The sequence below is a fragment of the Lactuca sativa genome, chromosome 8 (assembly GCF_002870075.4).
Source record: "Lactuca sativa cultivar Salinas chromosome 8, Lsat_Salinas_v11, whole genome shotgun sequence".
Taxonomy (NCBI): Eukaryota; Viridiplantae; Streptophyta; class Magnoliopsida; order Asterales; family Asteraceae; genus Lactuca; species Lactuca sativa.
In genome coordinates, this window is record NC_056630.2 from 245316143 (window position 1) to 245324382 (window position 8240).

Here is an 8240-nt window from a genome sequence, read left to right on the forward strand (position 1 = left end):
TCAACCACTTAAGGTTCCCCAGTGGAAATGAGAACAAAATGTCTATGTATGTCATCACTAAATTGTCGAGGACTGCGAGGAGTGTTGATGCAATTTGGGTGATCGTTGACCGGCTGATGAAGAGCGCTCACTTCCTTGCTATCAGTGAGAGCTCTTCCGCAGAGAGGCTGGCAGAGATGTATGTGAGAGAGGTGGTATCGCGGCATGGTGTACCGATCTTGATTGTGTCGGATCGAGATGTACGTTTCACGTCCAGGTTCTGGAAGAAGTTCCATGAGGAGTTGGGTACAAGATTGCATTTCAGTACCGCATACCACCTACAGACGGACGGACAGAGTGAGCGGATGATTCAGACGCTCAAGGACATGCTCCGAGCATGTGTGTTGGACTTCGGATGAAGTTGGGACACGTAACTACCATTGGCTAAGCTTTCTTATAACAACAGCCACCATTCGAGCATTGGTATGCCTCCCTTCGAGTTGTTGTATGTGAGGAGGTGTCGGACTCCCATATGTTGGGGAGAGGTAGGGCAGTGAGTGATGGGTAGCACTGAGATACTGCTTTAGACGAATAAACAGATTCAGCAGGTCAGGCAGAGATTGCTAACAGCCCAGAGTCGCCAGAAGAGTTATGCGGATAGGCGACGATCTGAGCTTAAGTTTTAGGTTGGAGACTTTGTACTCCTGAAGGTGTCTCCTTGGAAAGGAGTGATCCGATTCAAGAAGAAGGACAAGTTGGGGCCCCGGTACGTTGGCCCTTTCAGGGTGACCGCGAGGGTGGGCAGGGTAGCGTATCGTTTAGAGCTACCTGTAGAGTTGGGCCAGATACATGATACCTTCCACGTGTCTCAACTAAGGAAGTGTATAGCTGACGAGTCGGCCGTGGTACCATTTGAAGATATTCAGGTGAATGCGATCCTGAATTATGTTGAGAGACCAATCGCGGTGGTGGATCGGAAGATCAAGGTTTTGAGGAACAAGGAGGTGCCCCTGGTTCAGGTCCAGTGGAAACATCGGAAGGGGTCCGAGCTGACTTGGGATCCAGAGGCGGAGATGCGTGAGCAGCACCCAGAGTTGTTTGTAGAATGAGACTTCGAGGGCGAATTCTGATTCTAGTGGGGGAGAATTGTAACATCTGGATTTCCAGGTATCATATTTTAATTGTTTAATTTGAGTTATGAGGAGGGACTCGGCGAGTTGACGCTTAGACTTGCCGAGTAGGATCGCGATTGCTGAATGGGTTAATGAACGGACTCGACGAATCGATGGGTGGATTCGACGAGTCCGCATTGATGTCAGAAACCCTAAATCTTCGGACTTGTGCCCTATTTAAGGGACCTTATAGCCCTCATTTGCAGCTACTAGTCCAGAGAGAGAAACCCTAGAGAGCTTGAGCAAGTTGTGAGAGAGAGAGCTATTTTGATCCCTTTTGTTGTAGTTTTGCAAAGAAGAAGGTGTTTCCAGCAAGAGAAGGTTAAGGGGATTGTGATTCTGTGGTTTTCAAGCTTGGGTCTTCATTGTTGAGGTAGAAAATCGACCATTTCTTATGTTTTGTGCAAATCCTTGAATATAGGGTTTTCTATACCTCTTTATTGGCTTGAATTGATGCATATGTTGTCCCTCTTAGTGCTAGACTCTGGATCTGGACCTTTAGAGGTCCAGAGAGCATTACCTATCCAGATTTATGTTGTCCCATGGAGGAAATGAACCTAGGATGCCATTTTAGAAGCCATTTCACCAAAAGAAGCTTTGAATGCGTTGCATGAGTGTCAAGATTTGACCTTTACGTGATTATTGGACGTGGGGAAGTCAGATCTATAGGTTAGAGAAGCAGATCTGACCTCAGAAGGTCGATTGGGTGATGGTTATGGAAGAAACTCGCCGAGTCCATAAGGGGACTCGACGAGTTGAGTAAGGTTGCCCCGCGACTCATGACTGGATGTAGCCCATCAAGTGGAAGGTTCACTCAACGAGTCGAGTGAGGTTTAGAAAGATCCAGAGTACACGTTTGGACTCGCCGAGTCACCTATGTGCACTCGACGAGTCTGATCAAAGTTTGACCATTGACTTTCGTTGACTTTTAGGGTTGGGTCAACACTTGGACTTTTGGACCATTAGAAGGGTAAAATGGTCTTTTAGCCTTCTGAGAGAACATTGGAACGAACTAGTCTAGCCTGGAGAGCCGTTATTGATTTGAGGTGATTGCTTATATGTGTAGGCGGTGCTAGGTCATTGTTTCGAGGTTCAGGGATACCGAGTACATGAGTTGCTAGACAGCATACAAGGTGAGTCTTCTCACTATACTTTACCTAGAGTGGAAACTATGTGTGACCGGAAGGTCTTATATGTTATGAGGAGTATGTGATGTGTATGATCTATGTTATGTTATGAGTACCATGATATGGACCGGAAGGTCAAGATGATGAGGACCGGAAGGTCATACGGGTAGGGCCGGAAGGTCTACTAGAGTTGGGATGGAAGTGCATTGAGACACATGGATCAGAAGATCCCATAGAGTTATGTCCATGAGTGGTGTATGTGTTGTATGTGGCATTTTAGGGAACTCACTAAGCATTTATGCTTACAGTGTTATGTGTTTTAGGTACTAGCGATGATCGCGGGAAGGCGTCGGCATGATCCGTACACACTGGCAGGAGATTTGTTTTATGATCTTGGGATATGTTTTTATCGTGATGACATTTGTTAAACTTGATAAATTGAGAATATTGAATGATTTTTATGTTAATTGAAAAATGAAAAATTGTTTTGAAAATTCACGTTGTTACATTATGGAGAGGGCACTAGTTTGGGTTCAGGGGTTTTGTACGACAGCCAGGGCTAGATAGTATATTTAGCACAGGTGTGTAGGTTATTTGGATTATGTGGTAGATACGTAGGTTGGGGATTAGGTGTCAGTTGCTGATGTTCTGATTGTCAGGGAGTTCGCTGATGTATTCCTGGAGAAGTTATATGGTGTGCCTCCTAAGAGGCAGGTCAAGTTCAGGATCAACCTTGTGCCAGGTGTGGCCCCTATTTCCAAGGTTCCTTACCAATTGGCATCACCTGAGATGCATGAGCTGTCATCTCAGTTGCAGGAGCTTCTAGGCAAGCAGTTCATCCGTCCGAGCAGTTCTCCATGGGGATCGTCGATTCTTTTTGGCAAAAGGAAGGATGGTTCACACCAGAAGTGCATCGATTATAGGGATTTGAATAAGTTGATAGTGAATAACTATTATCCCTTTCCATGGATTGATGATCTCTTTGATCAGTTGCAGGAAGCATGTTGGTTCTCCAAGATAGATATGAGGTCTGGGTACCATCAGGTCAAGGTGAGGGAGGAAGACGTGGAGAAGACCACTTTCCGGAAGCGTTATGGGCATTACAAGTTCGTGGTGATGCCTTTCAGTCTCAAAAATTCACCTGTGATATTTATGGATTTGATGAAACGGGTATGTAGACCGATGCTCGATTGCTCGGTTATCTTGTTAATTAATGATATCTTGATTTATTCCAAGACCAGAGAGCAGCATGAGGAGCATCTTCACGAGCTTTTGGGGGTTTTGAGGCAAGAATGGCTTTATGCTAAGCTCTCGAAGTCTGAGTTTTGTTTGCGAGAGGTTCAGTTCCTTGGACACCTCGTTAACCAAGACGGGAATTCGGTCGATCCGACCAAAATCTAGGCGGTGATGCAGTGGGAGGTTCCAAAGTCTCCCTCGGATATCAGGATTTTTCTGGGTTTGGCAGGGTACTACCAAAGATTTAATCAGGTTTTCTCCAAGATTGCATTATCCCTCACTCGTCTGACGAGGAAGGGGGTGGATTTCCGATGGGGCCCTGAACAGCAGTCAACATTTGAGACCCTTCGGCAAAGACTTTGCAAGGCCCCAGTCTTGACCCTCCTAGAGGGAATATATTGAAGATTTTGTGGTTTTCTATGATGCATCCATCACCGGTTTGGGAGCAATCCTCATGCAGAGGGTATGAGTGATAACTTATGCTTCGCGACAAATGAAGCCGCATGAGACAAGATGTCCCATCCATGATCTTGATTTGGGAGCGGTGGTTTTCGCTCTCAAGATTTGGAGGCATTACCTTTATGGGGTCCGCTGTACTATCTACACGGATCACAAGAGTTTGAGACATATTATGGATCAGCCGAACCTGAACATGAGGCAACGTAGATGGGTGGACGTAGTCAAGGATTATAACTGCGAGATCCTTTTGATGGGTTATAGCCATAAGAACTTTCCTATGTGCGCATGCAAAACCCTAATGCTCGGATCTAGGCTTTCTAGTAAACATGCTTTGAATCCAAGACTTCTAATTACTAATTAGGTGAAACAAGGACATTGAAACAGATCTAGAATCATACCTTTGAGTTCCTTGTTGATCTTGAGGTCTTGGAGCTTCTAGAGTCACAAATGTCACTCCTCTAATGGCTTACAAACACCAAAGCAAAGAGGATGATTTGGGAGAGAGGAGAGGGGAAGAATTCGACCAGAGTTCTCTTGTTTTTTCAGAAGTGTCGAATTCCCTATGCCATGGGGTCTATTTATACTTGTAGATTCCTTAAGGATTACAGATAAGTCCCTATCAGATAATCTTCTCTTAAGGCTATCCAAATCCATTCCTAGATAATCATATGGACGATTTTAGCTTTCCTAAAGCTCTTAGAATCCGTCCATAGTATATCCAAATGGATTTACAGTTTAAAGCTTAACTATCAAACAATTGACAGTTTATACCCCTTTATTTAATTAATCTCTTTAAGTCACCAAATTAATTCTAATTAATTCTATGACTTATATTAATCAAATAACAAATATATTATTCAATATATTATTCCCATAATATATTAATAATATTTATTCTCTCTTAATAAATCATCCTATCAAGTTGCTATGGTGAAGGCAACCCAAAAGGACCATGCACAACCGGATATAGTTACAGCCTTAGACACTATTCCAACAGTCTCCCACTTGGATAAGTCTAGTAACTATACAAGTACAATTCGGTTTGCAATCGTAGCTCTCAAAGACGCTGTCAACTCTGATCTAATCAATCTTGTCCTTTAGATAAGGGAACGTACAGTCCTCTGTTAGATATCATGCTGACAATCCTATGGAATGGTTAGTCAAGCATTTAGGTTTCTCGATCTCTGATTTATTTGACATAGAACTTAATCGAACACATCAATTCAGTTCTGACCGGGCCCGGCACATAAGTCAAATCAAATCATCGAGCGGCCGAGATATCGCTTTTACCTTCTTAGATAAAAGTTACAGATAAACTTCGACTTATATGCATTTACTTATTCATTTACCAACTATACACAACAATACGTTTTATAACATCAAGTTACTGATGCGTTTTCGTATTATCAATGTACAATCAATTAACAAATAATAAACCATATATCTAGGTTTTAAGACTATATGATATTATCGTCTTGCGATCACCTTTTATATCTTATTCCATAAGGTGATTCCAGCAAGCGCGGGTTTATTCCAATGCTCAAAACTAGTTCATAAGCACTCATGAACGTTGCAGCAATCCTTTGCTATGTCTAACATCATTTAGACATTCTACACACCAATTCACGACAATCTTCTTTCATATCTACTTCCAACATATGAACGATTGTGGACCATTTGAATAATTCGATTATTCCTAATAACCTCAATTATTCTGGAAGTCAAAACATGCAAAGTGAAACAATAGCTAAACAATTAACATAAGATAGTAACATTACTCATAAATAAGACTCCTTTATTTAATCATCAAATGTCAATTACATTTATCTATTACACGTTTCTAATACTATCTAATCTATGCTAATATCATCCTTCAGCCCAATACTCCTAGCATGCTGCAAGTGCTTAACCCTACTCAGTCCCTTCGTAAGCGGATCTGCTGGGTTATCTTCTGATGATATCCTCTTAACTACGAGTTGTCCTTCTTCTACACGATGTCTAATGAAGTGATACTTTCTGTCGATATGTCTTGATCTACCATGATCCCTCGGTTCCTTGGTTAAGGCAACCGCACCTTCGTTATCACAGAAAATCTCCATTGGCTCCTTTATGGCTGGTACGACTCCAAGATCACCGATGAAGTTCTTTAGCCATATTGCCTCCTTCGACGCTTCGCTCGCTGCAATGTACTCTGATTCGCACGTTGAATCAGCTACGGTCTCCTGTTTGGAACTTTTCCATGTCACTGCTCCTCCATTTAGGGTAAAGACCCAGCCTGACTGCGAACGGTAGTTGTCCCTGTCGGTTTGAAAACTGGCGTCACTATACCCTCGCACCTTCAAGTCATCACTTCCTCCGAGGACTAAGAACCATTCCTTCGTCCTCCGAAGGTACTTAAGGATATTCTTCACCGCTATCCAATGGGCTTTGCCAGGATTCCCTTGATATCTGCTAACCATGCTCAAAGCGAAGGCTACATTAGGGCGAGTACAAGTCATAGCGTACATGATTGAGCCAACTGCGGAAGCGTATGGTACTCGGCTCATTTCTGCTATCTCAGCTTCGGTACTCGGACTTTGAGTCTTACTCAATTTGGCATTACTTTGTATCGGTAGTTCTCCCTTCTTTGAGTTTTCCATACTAAAACGTTTTAGTACCTTCTCTAAGTAAGTATTCTGACTAAGTCCAATTAGTCTCTTACTTCTTTCTCTTATTATCCTTATTCCCAAAATGTAAGAGGCCTCTCCGAGGTCCTTCATAGCGAAACACTTCCCGAGCCAGGACTTTACCTCCTGCAGAGTCGGGATGTCGTTTCCTATGAGTAATATGTCATCGACATATAGAACGAGGAAGCTTACTATACTCCCACTGGCTTTGACATATACACAAGATTCGTCTTCGCTTCGTACAAATCCAAACTCTTTGACTTTCTCATCGAAACAAAGATTCCATCTGCGAGATGCTTGCTTAAGTCCATAAATGGACTTCTCAAGCTTACACACTCTATCCGGATGCTTCGGATCCACAAACCCCTCTGGCTGAGCCATGTAAACATCCTCAGCCAACTTTCCGTTAAGGAAAGCGGTCTTGACATCCATTTGCCAAATCTCATAATCATGAAATGCGGCAATTGCTAACATCACTCTAATAGATTTAATCTTCGCAACTGGTGAGAAGATCTCATCATAGTCAACTCCGGGAGTTTGAGTAAAGCCCTTCGCGACCAATCGCGCTTTATATGTGTGTACGTTCCCATCCACGTCGGTCTTCTTCTTGAAGATCCATTTGCACCCAACGGTCTTACGTCCGGGCACGTAATCAACCAAATTCCAAACTTGGTTATCATACATGGATTGGATCTCGCTATCCATTGCCTCTTTCCACTTTACAGACTCCGGGCCTGCCATGGCTTCCTTGTAGCTATTAGGTTCATCAAGATTTACTAGTGTACCATCACTAATATAGGTGTCCCCTTCGGTAGTAATATGAAAGCCATAGAACTGGGGATGAACTCTAACTCTATCGGAACGTCTAAGAGGTAAGGATTCGTCAATTGGTTCAACCGGAGTTTCCTCCTCGGGTTGAGTGCCAGCGGTAGAGGTTCCTTCATCCATCAACTCTTGAATCTCTTCAAGTTCGATTTGCCTCCCACTGTCTCCTTGGCTTATGAGTTCTCGCTCTCGGAAAACTCCTCTCCTCGCAACGAAGACAACATTGTCCTTCGGTCTATAGAAGAGATATCCAAAGGATGTCTGCGGGTAGCCGATGAAAATACATCGCTCACTTCGAGGTTCAAGCTTGTCGTGAGTATCTCGTCTTACGAAAGCCTCGCAACCCCAAACCTTGATATGTGCCAACGAGGGAGCTTTCCCTGTCCACATCTCGTGAGGTGTTTTGGCAACCTTCTTAGTAGGGACTCGGTTAAGGATATGGGCGGCAGTCTCTAAGGCATACCCCCAAAAAGAGATTGGTAGTGAAGCACGACTCATCATAGAGCGAACCATATCCAATAAGGTTCGATTACGCCTTTCTGCCACACCATTTAACTGCGGTGTCCTAGGAGGCGTCAATTGCGAAACTATTCCACACTCCTTGAGATAATCGTGGAATTCAAGACTTAGGTACTCTCCTCCTCGATCGGATCGTAGCATCTTGATTTTCCTGCCCAATTGATTCTCCACTTCATTCTTGAACTCTTTGAACTTTTCAAAGGTGTCTGACTTTTGCTTCATTAAGTAGATATACCCATATCTACTATAGTCATCGG